At 40.8% G+C, this 12952-nt stretch overlaps 1 long non-coding RNA gene across 2 annotated transcripts; it reads left to right on the top strand.

Annotated features, from left to right (window-relative positions):
- The first annotated feature begins 8774 nt into the window (after positions 1-8774).
- On the top strand, positions 8775-12544 carry LOC141562163 (uncharacterized). Of its 2 annotated transcripts, none has more exons than XR_012488173.1 (2): positions 8775-8891; positions 10096-12544. It is a non-coding gene; the product is annotated as an uncharacterized LOC141562163 (long non-coding RNA). The 2 variants fall into 2 exon arrangements; XR_012488172.1 differs by lacking the exon at positions 8775-8891 and adding an exon at positions 9223-9496.
- The last annotated feature ends 408 nt before the right edge of the window (positions 12545-12952 follow it).

Consider the following 12952-nt stretch of genomic DNA (forward strand, 5'->3'; position numbering starts at 1 on the left):
CCCAAATGTTACTTAGATGCAACTGAAATCACTCAACAACAACAATCAAAGAAGAAGCTGCTTGGGTACTGATAACTTCAGAAGTCCCCAAAGAAGAGACGAAGATCTAGTGATAAAATCTCACAGAAAGTAAGATCTGAAAGCAAATTAAAAGGACATGGGCTGATTTTCTGTGATCAGCCTATGATATACTTATACCTTGACGTACTTATAATAAAATCCTTTTAATTCTTAAATAATCAAAATAAAGAATCATATAATATTAGGACTGAAAGGATCTCAAACTAGAGAACATAAGAGCCAGGAGGATCTTAGAATATACAGAGGGAAAAAGCACTTTGGAACAGAGAACATCAAGGTTGGAGTGAAACACAGAAACCAAAATGTCAGAACTTAAAGGGGCTTTGAGAAATCTTCTGTCCAGCCCCCTCATTTCCCAGGTGGGAAAAGCTAAATCAGAAAAAGGGAAACATTCACCAAAGGTTTAAACAGCCATTTTGGTAGCTGTGGCAAATTGCTCCAGGGATGCTCTGAAACTATAAAGGGACATTCAAAAGGTAAAAAGTTCACAAGATTTCCCTTTCCTATTCTTTCCCAGCTGGTAAACACAAACTATTAAATTAAGTTTAAGATGGGTCAAATTATACCAACCAGAAATATTATTGTTATTATTATTATGACTTTCCATGATTATGGCCAATTACAACCAGGCACTTGGCCATAATCATGGAAACTAATAATAACAATAATAATCCCTGAGAGGTGGTCATTCAGTCTCTATTCAATGCCACTCAGTTCACTATTTCACAGTCAATTCTACACAAATAATAATACCTAGCATTCATATAGTACTTTAATGTTTAGCAAAGCACTTTATAATTATTGTTTCATTTTATCATCATAGCAGATAGATGTAATTACTATTATCCCCATTTTACACTGTAGGAAACTGAGGCAAACAGCAATTAAAGTGGCATCCCTTTTTTATAATAGCTTTTTCTTTTTCCAAGTACATGCAAAGATAATTTTCAACCTCTGCAAAATCTTGAGCTCCAAATTTTTCTCCAACCCTCCTTTATGCCTTCCCTAGGCAGCAAGCAATCCAATACAGGTTATACACGTGCAGTTCTTCTAAACATATTTCCATAGTCGTCATACTGCACAAGAAAAATCAGATCAAAAAGGGGGAAAAACATGAGGGGAAAAAAACCCCAAGCAAACGAGCAACAACAAAAAACACTATGAAAATACTATGCTTTGATCCACATTCAGATTCCATAATTCTGTGTGTGTGTGTGTGTGTGTGTGTGTGTGTGTGTGTGTGTGTGTGTGTGTATCAGATGACTCTTTCCATCATTTAGCTTTTCCTTTTCTGGCCATATGAATTTTTAAAATTCTCTTTTTAAATACTATACAGTGAAAAAATAAATATACCTTCTCATTGAGTCACACAGCTAGTAAGTATATGACATTAGATTTGAACTCAGTTCACACTGGACCACCCAACTTTCTTGTATGTCAATAATAAATTGTGTAAATTGAGAAAAAGGAAGGCATAAAATAAATAATTCTGGATTTGGATTCAGAGAATCAGAATTCAAACTCCATTTCTTGATTACTTAATACAATCTTGAGAAAGGTTCATCTCTCTGGGCTTCTAGATTTCTTGGAAGAGTTGGTCTCTGATGATCATTGAGGTCCGTTTTCAGTTGTAGAGTCTATGATTCTTCTTCAAATTGGCAAGACCCTAATTTCTAACCCTAGAGGGCAGCAGAGCTTTAAGGCCTTTCTATCATCATTATGCTTTCAAACCCAATCTTCTAGAGTTACAGATTTATGGGCTTTTAGAGTGGGCTGTCACTAAAGTGCCAAGATGCCTTCACTAAGTCCCTCTTCTGCTGGCTTTTTTCTCATTTATAAAATAAGGGCATTGGACTGGATCATCTCTAAGGGTCTCAACATGGATTACCTCTAAGGATCTCTTTCTACTCTGAAATTCTATGATCTTATAGTCTAAAAGTCCCATTAGCTCTGAAATTTAATGATTCTAGGGCAAGGACCTTAGATGACATCTGATCCAACCCCCAGTTCCATACAGGAGTATGAGAGGTGGTCATTTAGTTTCCCTGAGAGTGGTCATTTAGTTTCTGTTCAATACCATTCAGCTCGCTTTTTCATCCTCAAATCTATAAACACATTTATTTACTACTCATTTCAACAGTACAAATACTCCTTTATTACTTTGCTGGTTGCTATGACACTGACTCCCAGAACCACTAGGATGGCTGGTGGTTTAGACTGACAAGTACTAATTGTTTGAGGGTCTGGGTTTCCTCACCCTATAAATCTGAAATTCATTCTCCAGTGTTCTCAGACAATCCAAAGTGTGAGAGCTTATTTCCAAAATGTCTCCAGTGTTTGTGGTACTTAGACATGAGGAGGTCCAAAGTGTGAAAGGAGATGGGTCCCCTCTAGAGCATATTCTCTTTGACCTAGAAGATGAGTGATACCCCAGTTCAATGGTGTCAAACTCAAAAGAAATCAGGGCTCTAAATCACACCTAAATTTCCCTGCTGGCTTCACATGACCTCAGACAAGCACGAATTAACACTAGCTATCTTTTATTGTATTTCCATTTATTTTATTAAATATTCCCCAATTACAGTGTAATATGGTTTGGGCTGCTTCCCCAAGTACTGCTGACTGTAGTGTGGTATGGGGAGCATTTGGTACACCTCTGTCCCAGGTCACCTGCACAAGATCTGGCCACTCTCTGAGTGCATGTTGTGTTGGCTCCTAAAAGTTGTAACTCATATTCAGTCATTCCCTTTCAGTTAAAACGTGACTGGGGAATACAGCAGTCATGGAGTCGGTGCTGCCATTTTGGATGAAGTATTGTTGGCAGAAACCACTGAGGGGATAAGCCAAGAGAAGTCAGGTAGCTATGTAGCAGTACTTGTCCCATAAGAGTAATAAGATATCTGAATCACAGAATGTCAGGACATGAAAGGCCCTTGGAGGCAATCCAACCTAAGTCTCTTATGATCCAAGGCTAAATTAAAAACTTCAAGGATCCGTGATCTCCCTGGAGTAGCTACTTCCTCCAACACAGATCGCAGCTCAGGACAGCCATGATGAGCCATGGGCAGAATTCAACAGGGGAAGGCCCAAGGCCAAAGAGCTAAGCAGAAAAAGCACTAGAACCCAGAACTTCTGACAGGGCTGTCCAATATCTTATTCAAGGCTTGAAGCGTGCCAGGATAAGGTGGGGTGCCCTCATGTCTTTTTAGGAGTACCTGAAACTACTCTTAATAAACTTGAAACTATTGTGTATTCAGCCCAGACGAAATAAGTTAGGGCAAAAAATACACAGAACACATGGCATATACACACATTCATTCCAGGTTCCATTTATATGGAGTTGAAGAGTTAATGGAAAAGGAGAAAGTCCAGACTTGAAGAATAAGATGAAGCTTACAAAGTCACAGAATAGCAGAATCTCTCTCTCTCTCTCTCTCTCTCTCTCTCTCTCTCTCTCTCTCTCTCTCTCTCTCTCTGTCTCTCTCTCTCTGTCTCTCTGTCTCTCTCTCTCTGTCTCTCTCTCTCTCTCTCTCTCTCTCTCTCTCTCTCTCTCTCTCTCTCTCTCTCTCTCTCTCTCTCTCTCTCTCTCTCTTTCTTCCTCTCTCTGTCTCCGTGTGTTTCTCTCTCTCCCCTCCTTGTCTCTATTTCTCTCTTTGTCTCATCTCTGTCTCTCTCCCTTTTCTGTTTTTCTCTCTTTCTTCCTCATCCTTCTCTGACATTCCAATGGTATAGCCTGGGGGGGCGGGGAGTGGAGAAACACTTTTAAAAGTTTTCTTCTTGTCCAGGTTTTTATGTGTCTTCTTCTTTTTTTTTTTCCAGTTGTTTTCAATAGTGTCCAACTCTTCATGGCCCCATTTGGGGTTTTCTTGGTGGAGATACTGAGGTGGTTTGCCATTTCCTTCTTCAATTCATTTTACACTTGAGAAAACTGAGGCAAATACTGTTAAGTGACTTGCCCAGGGTCACACACTAATAAGTGTCTGAAGGCAGATTTGAATTCAGGAAGTTAAGTCTTCCTCACTCCAAGCCCAACTCTATTCATTGAACCATCTTTGCTTCCTCACTATTTAAATATCATACTGTCTTATAATTTTGTCCCCTTCTTAGTAAGCCCATTCTAGGCAGAAGTAGTTTACTATGAACTCTATAAGATGCCATCTCCAAAAGAAAGTTTTTTCCAAAGTCCTAAGAACATGACTTCCAAAAGAAAAAGAAAAACATTCACAGCTAGCCAGAAAAGGTTCCCATGGCTGCTAAAACTGTTGGCATCCCCAAAGACCACCTCATGTGCTAAGAACACTACAAGATCTGTCCTAGTCAAAGCCCAGATGTGCTCCCTGACCCAACAGCTGGCTACCCTGCGGTATCAAGAAAATTTTAGAGCTATGACCCTTACCTTGGGAAGGCTTCTAATCTTCTTTAAACTGAAAGATTCAAAGATATAATGAAAGTCATGATGGACATTGACCAAGGATGGAGTGGATGACCTTGGCGTCCTTTGATCAAGCTCTAAGGCTCCACAGAGCTTGCTTCAGTTGCCTTCATGGCTATTGGAACAAACTTTTCTCATCCATCCATTCCATTGAGAAAATGCTTGGGGGTAAATACCACCCCACCCTCAACTCACCAATGGTCTGAGACCCTTAGGTTATCCTCAACCTGGATAAGACTATTTTACAAGACTGTGGCCACTGGACGTACTAAAATAGCTTCTTGGAGCCAGGGATAAGATGTGCATGAGAGCTGGACACCAAAGGTGAATAAGTAGCCCTGAAAAAGTACTAGCCCTTTCTTAACACCTCACCCTCTATAACCCAAACCAGACATGTTAATGTACTGTTGATAGAGCTGTGAGTAGCTCCAGTCACTCCAAAAAGCAATCTGGAATTGTAGACAAAAACTACCGTTACTAAACTGTGCATACTGAGGCAGCTAGGTGGTGCAATGGATAGAGTATCAGCTCTGAAGTCAGGAGAACCTGAGTTCAAATTTGACCTCAGACACTTAACACTTCCTGGCTGTGTGACCCTGGGCAAGGCATTTGACCACAATTACCTCAGGGAAAAAAAAAAAAAAAGATAAAAATTAAAAATAAACTGCATACCTTTTAATCTGGTGATACTAGGCTTGTACCCCAAAGAGACCAAAAAAATGTCCATTTGTACACAAACATTTGTAGCAGTTCTTTTTGTGGTGGAAAAAAATTAGGACAGCTAGCACCACAGTGCACAGAGTCCCAGGCCTGGAATCTGACATCTTTCTGAGTTTAAATATGCAAGTCACTTAACCCTCTTTGTCTCAACTTTCTTATCTGTAAAATGAGTTGGATAAGAAAATGGCAAATTACTCCAATTTTTTTTGCCAAAAAAAACCCCCAAAAACAAATAGGGTCAAGCAGGATGATTTCAGAAAGGCCTGGAGAGATTTACATGAACTAATGCTGAGTGAAATGAGCAGGACCAGGAGATCATTATACACTTCAACAATACTATATGATGATCAATTCTGATGGACGTGGCCTCTTCAACAATGAGATGAACCAAATCAGTTCCAATAGAGCAGTAATGAACTGAACCAGCTACACCCAGTGAATGAACTCTGGGAGATGACTATGAACCACTACATAGAATTCCCAATCCATCTATTTTTGTCTGCCTGCATTTTTTATTTCCTTCACAGGCTAATTGTACGCTATTTCAAAGTCCAATTCTTTTAGTACAGTAAAATAGCTGTTTGGACATGTATACATATGTTGTATTTAATTTATACTTTAACATATTTAACATATATTGGTCAACCAGCCATCTGGGGGAGGGGATGAGGAAAAGGAGGGGAAAAGTTGAAACAAAAGGTTTTGCAACTGTTAATGCTGAAAAATTATTCTTGTATATATCTTGTAAATAAAAAGCTATAGGGGCAGCTATAGGGGGCGCAGTGGATGGAACACCAGCCTTGAAGTCAGGAGGACACCAGTTCAAATCTGGTCTTAGACACTTAACATTTCCTAGCTGTGTGGCCCTGGGCAAGTCACTTAACTCCAGCCTCAGGAAAAAAAAATAAAATAAAAAAATAAAAATAAATAAAAAGCTATAATAAAAAGAGAGAATGAAGGGCAAATATTAACATAATCCATCAATAAATATTAATAAAAAAAACAAATGGGGTCAAAAGAGTTGGACACAACTGAACAACAAACAACAAAGAATTAAAAACTGTGGGTTTCCCATCAAAATGGAGATTTAAATAAAACTGTGGAATATGCATGTCATGGAATACTATTGTGCCGTAAGAAATTATAAAAAGGGACAGTTTCAGAGAAACTTGAGAAGACTTAATGAACTTATAGAAAATAAAATGAGAAGGATCAGAAGAACTTGTAAAATAACATTTGAACAATTAAATGACTTTGAAAGATTTAAGAACACTGACTAGCCATAATCCTAGAGGATCACTGATGGACCATTATACCCATCTCCTGACAAAGTAGTACCCAACTCATGTTACAGAACGAGATGCGCATTTTTGGCCGATGGGGAAATTTGTTTTGCCGGACCCAGAACCACTGGAATGCTCCACCAGACATCTACATTCCATGTCACCACGAACGTGTTCCAAACATGTCCGTCCTTCCTTTTCTTCCTCCCTCTTCTTTTCTTTCTAACTCTACCTCTGGGCACCGGAATTAATATTCTAGGAATTAGTAATTTCTAGGAAGGATACATCTGTCATGTGTCCTATTACTCCATTCACTATCCTTATGATTTCATTTACCAAACAAAGCACATGGTTTCCAGATTCTATTCTTCTATTCTATTCTACCTGTTATCCCTCTTTATCAGAATGTAGGTCACTTGAGGACAGGGACTCTCTTGTTTTCTTTATATTTGCATCACCAATGCTTAGTTCAGTGAGAGATATATAGTAAGTATTTAATAATCCCTTTTCATTCATTCAAAATCAAAGATGCTGTAGTATTTTCACCTTTTTGTGTGTTTTTTTTTCATGATTTTTCTTGTATAACATGACAAATATGGAAATATGTTTAGGAAGATTGTACATATTTAACTTGTATCAAGTTGCTTGGTGTCTAAGGGAGGGGGAGAAGTAAGAGAGAGGAAAGGAGAAAAATTAAAAACAAGGTTTTACAAAAATGAATGTTGGAAACTATCTTTCCATGTAGTTGGAAAAATAAAATACCAGTAGAATGACAAAAAAGAACGTGAAAAAAAAGATTAAAGATGCTAGACAGCAACAGGTTCAGAGTCATAGACTTAAGGAAACATAAAGATCATTTCAACTCCATCTAATATTATAGAAAACAATCAAACCTGATATGAGTTTTTTTTGCTTGTTTGAATTGTTGTTTAGAGAGTATTACATTTAACCTATGAAGGCTAAAAGAAAGGTCTCAGGAAAACCATGGAAAATCTGGGAATTTCTGAGATAATCTCACAAATAGCCACCCGATGATTGTTCTCCATAATCCTTTCCCAGAATAGGGACTGTGCTTTTAAAAACCGCTAAGGTAATTTATTTTTGCACAGGAAGGCATCTTGATATTTCAGTCAAAAGATTTCACATCCAAGGTGCATTTCTCATTTAAAAATGAAAGGAAGGGGGCAGCTAGGGGGCGCAGTGAATAGAGCACCAGCCTTGAATTCAGGAGGACCCGAGTTCAAATCTGGTCTCAGAAACTTAACACTTCCTAGCTGTGTGACCCTGGGCTAATCACTTAACCCCAGCCTCAGAAATAAATAAATAAATAAATGAATGAATAAATAATGAAAGGAAGAAGTCCTGGACTAGGGCTCAGGACACCAGGGGTTCTGTACCATTAACGAGCAAGGGAGCCTCATGCATTTTAATAAAACATTGTCTAAATGTCTACAACATAAAGAAAAACGTATTCCCTACCTTCAAGGAGCCTCTATCATACCTGCAGGATACAATAGACACACAATTAAGTATAATTCAGGGGAACGGGAGAAGAACGCCCCTTTCTGAGCGGGGAGTTTCCCTACTTGGGCAGAGTTGGACCACATGACCTTTACGCCTCCGACATTCTAAGATCTGCACTCTGAAGTCAAACTCAGAAATGACGTAAATTAAGACTATGAGGATACTCCTCCCCTCCCCCCACATTTGATACGTGAGGAAAATGGGATCCAGAAAGATTATTCAAGATCACACAGGTAGCAAAAATCATCGTGAATGATTAGGGGCTTCTATTTTCATACACACGGCTTTAATTTCATCATCTGCCCATATCCTTGGGCCATTTATCCCTTGAGGAACGACTTGTATTCATGTACATTTGTCACAGTTCTCTATATGTTTTAGAAATGAGGCCTTTATCAGAAACACTGGCTGTAAACATTTCCCCCCAGCTTTGTATTTTCCTTTGAATCTGGTTTGTGTTGGTTTTGTGTAAAAACTTTTACATTTAACATAAAGTTGTCCATTTTGCATTACACAATGTCCTCTGCTTCTTCACACGGCTGAGCCTTCCTGACTGTAGCCCAGCACTGTAGCTGAGACATATTAAGTGCTAAATAAATATTCACTACTATTACTAGTACTAGCTCCTCCTCCTTTCCCTCCTCCCCCTCCCTCCTCCTTTCCCTCCTCCTCCTCTCCTCCACCCCCACCCCGTGCCAGACGTGGTGCTGAGCACTTGGCGAGTATTATCTGTTAACAATGATCAAAGGCTTCCCGTGACTTAGGGGGGAAGAGCAGAGGCCTGAAGGCAAAGGACCCCGATGTAAACCTTCCCTCCGAGGCCTGACGCCCCTCCTAGGCTCCAGATTACCGTCAGTAAAGCTGAGGGGTTGGATTTCTCCCAGGCCTCTGGACCCCGTTCTGTGGTGAAGGCCCCGGGGTGGGATTGGCTGTTCCAGGATTCCGCCCCACACCTGCTCTTCAGCTGGGCCTGTGCAAATGTGTGCCGGAGGGGGGAGGGGCGGCCTCCGCTCCCGCCGGCTCCCGGATCGCCTCCCGTGTGTTTCCTGCCTGGCCCTACATGTTCGTACGTGGTCTCCCACGCTGGACTGGGAGCGCGCTGAGCGCGCGACTGTCCTTGACCTTTGAACCCCCAGCGCCGAGCGCGGCGACTGTCTTTGACCTTTGAACCCCCAGCGCTTAGTAAGAGCCTGGCACACAATGAATCAACGAATTAATAATTTTTTGTTGACTTCGTTCCAAATCTGCTTGTACAAATGTGTACGGGGGTCATAGCTATATTTTCAGAGCGCTAGGAAGGGGAGACATGAGGGCTCTCCCACCTCAAGGGCACGGGGTGACCTTTTGCCCTCGAACCCTCAGAGGCACCTCCGTATTCCCGGCGGCCGCAGCGGCCGAATTTCTTTGGCAGGAGGACCACTACTTTTACTCCCCCCCCCACCCACACACACACAAAGTAAGCTCCTGGACGGGAAGAGATTCAGGAGCTCTAGTCGCGACAGATCATCTCCTTTCCCCTGGGAACCTATGGAATTGGAGCATCTTTACGAGAGCATCCCTAATATTCCTCAATTGAGAAAGAGGGTAAACTGAGGCACGGCGTAGGAAGTGAGGGCTTGCTTTGCTAGAAAGGATAGAAACGCCCAGGGATTCATGGCGACCTCCTCCCCATGCCCCACGTCTCCCGTGGGTCTGGGGGCTGGGCAGGCGCATCAGTGCTAGAAGAGAGCGCACGCAGCCTCACCTCCCCTTCGCCGCTTCCTACAGCCACGCCTGCACCTAATCCTAACAACCTCCCGCCCTAGTTCGGCGCCGTTATTCATGAAGGCCCGGCCAATCAAGAGCCGTTCTCAACATTTGTGCAAAAGCAGTTCCCCTTTCCTTTTCGGGAGGGTGGAGAGAGGAGGAGAGAATATTTGCATATTCATGATTTCCCAGCCAATCTAAATCGTTTGCGTATTCATCTAGTCCAGCTGCAAATTGTCACGTTCTGCAGTTATCCGCCTATCCCCCACAATACGCTCCTAATCCTAGGCTTTTTTTTCTTTTAAACAGAGACTCCCCATCACCGCCACTGTCACAGACAAGGCGAGGCTACATCTTCTCTTCAGGGTTCTGGGGGTCCCCCAAGGGGCCTAATGTAACGACCCGTTACAACTTTTGTCTGCTGGTTACAGCACGGAGGCCCCCGGCCATGGGTGATCAGGAACCCCCTTGGTTTCCTGCCTTCTACACAATCCCAGAAACAATCCAGGACGCGCTAAAGGGTAGGGAAAGTCCGGAGGAAGGAAGCTTGAGAGAGGGAAGGGAGATGGGGGTGGGCTGGGGGTGGGTGGGAATATGTTTATATATTCATAAGGGTCCCTCCAATCAGTGACCTGGGATCTTTCCTCCTTTCCACCCGCGGAAGATTGGATTGGAAAAACGAAGGTAGAAAACTGTGGTTGTTCATATTTGCATATTTATAAATCCCAGCCAATCAGGAACTGCCTCTGCAGCCTTAGCAACCTAAGCTGCGCATCCTTCAGCACCAGCATCAGCACCAGCATCAGAACCCCCGGCCCTGGTGAGGTAAGCCGTTCCAGCAGAAGGTCCCCAAGTGGCAGACAGAAGTCGGAGAAGTTCCGTCAGTGACTCGTTCCTTGTGAGCAGAGGGGCTGCATATTCCTCCACCCATGTTCTGATTCTTGGAGATCCCCCAGGACACTCTGTAAATGGGTGGGCTCCTTAATAGAATGGAGTGAGAACACCCCCGCAGCGAAGAGACCCCTGGATTTGTAAAGATGTCATTGACTTATATTCAAATACTGGTTCTGCCAATTACCTCCGTGTGACCTCGGGCCAATCATTGATGGACGTGGCTCTTTTCTACAGTGAGGTGATTCAGGTCAATTCTAATAGACTTGTGATGGAGAGAGCCATCTGCATACAGAAAAAGAACTTGGGGATTGAATGAGGATCGCAATATCGTAGTTTCATCTTTTTTGTTGTTTGCTGGCTTTTGTTTTCTTTCTCATTTTTTCCCTTTTTTAATCTGATTGTTTTTGTGCGGCACGATAAATATGGAAACATGTATAGAAGAATTGCACATGTTTAACATGTAGTATATAACTTGCTCTCTAGGGGAGGAGTGGGAGAGGAGAGTGAGGAAAATTTGGAATACAAGGTTTTGCAAAGGTGAATATTGAAAACTATTTTTGCATATATTTTTAAAATAAAAAGCTATTTTTTAAAAAGGCTTTAGAAATCACAAGGTCTAGAGTATGAAAGGACCTTATTCAATCTAATTCAGTACTCCCATTTTACAAATGAGAAAACTGAGGTCAGTTGAGGAGAAATGATCTACCTAAATTTTCATTACTATTTATTCTCCCATGCTCTGATTCCAACTCCACCACAGTAGTATATAAAAAGGTCTCCCTTTTAGAGCCACGTGGCTTTAAAAATGAAAATTGGATGCAATGAACAAACCTAATGTAATACACTTAATTAGACTGTTATTTATAAACAGACAACTAGCTATTTCCCAAAGAGAACAGTTCATTTTGTGAAGGGACTTTTTTCCTTTGAAACTACAGAACAAACTTAGTTCTGCCACTTACTAGCTATATGACCTTGGTCAAACAGGTCTGAGGGCATCTGTTTCCTAACCAGTAAAAGCTTCTAATAAGGAAAGAGGATGAACTCAGAACATGAAATCTGGCTCTTCGACATTTAACCTCTTTGATCTTGGGAAATACACTTTAAGGCTCTCTGAGCCTCCGTTTCCCTGTTTAAATTATGGGTGGTCTAAATCAGAGGTAACAAACTCCCTTATGGAGCCTTTAGCCTGAGCCAGATTAAAGTGTAGTTCCTATGTTATTTTAATGTGTTGTTCTATCACTGATGGATTTTTTTTTGTAATAACAACAAATTATTTATTAAGATTAAGTTTTTTTTCCTTTGTTTTTCCACATTTAGAAATAAATTCCTATAGGTTATTCAGGTGATTTATAAAGGACATTTATAAAGGATACATAAGATTATCCAAATCCTTGAAATGCATGCTCTTTTAATCTGGGTATATAATTTGTGAACTTGAGTGGGACCCCACACACCTAGAAAACCTTACAAAGAGAATCTAATGTAGGTGAAGTCTGGCCCATCGTGTCCTACTGAAGCAGACTTGGGTAAAGGTATACCTCTTTGTCTATATCGCCTAGGTAGGAGTGATCTGAGGAGAGATGAATAAAAGTGATCTAATCAAAGTTGTGTATGGCAATCCCTCATTAGAATAGGCCTACTTCTTATAATATTAATTCTCTCATTAATTGTTAACCAGAGTTAATTTTCATCTGTTAGAAACACCCACTCTGCCAAGGGTATATAAACAAATGAGTGGCCTCTATGATTCATTTCAATCCCTGAGAGTACATTTTATTATTTATTTTAGTCATAATTAATAAAACTGTTATTAATCATTTGCTAGCCATAATTAATGAAATGATTGTTAAGTACCTAGAAATTTTGTCTCTAGTTCTTTTTTTTTTTCATCTTATAAAACTTTAGTATTTTATTCCCCCAATTACATGTTTTTTGTTTTTTTTTTTATTCATTTTTCCAAATTATCCCCTCCCTCCCTTCACTCCCTCCCCCCCATGGCAGGTAATCCCATACATTTTACATGTGTTACAATATAACCTAGATACAATATATGTGTGTAAATCCCATTTTCTTGTTGCATATTAAGTATTGGATTCCAAAGATATAAGTAACCTGGGTACATAGACAGTAGTGCTAACAATTTACATTCACTTCCCAGTGTTCCTTCTCTGGGTGCAGCTACCCCTGTCCATCATTGATCAACTGGAAGTGAGTTGGATCTTCTTTATGTTGAAGATTTCCACTTCCACTGATGGATTTTTTTTAAATA

The sequence above is a fragment of the Sminthopsis crassicaudata genome, chromosome 1 (assembly GCF_048593235.1).
Source record: "Sminthopsis crassicaudata isolate SCR6 chromosome 1, ASM4859323v1, whole genome shotgun sequence".
Taxonomy (NCBI): domain Eukaryota; kingdom Metazoa; phylum Chordata; class Mammalia; order Dasyuromorphia; family Dasyuridae; genus Sminthopsis; species Sminthopsis crassicaudata.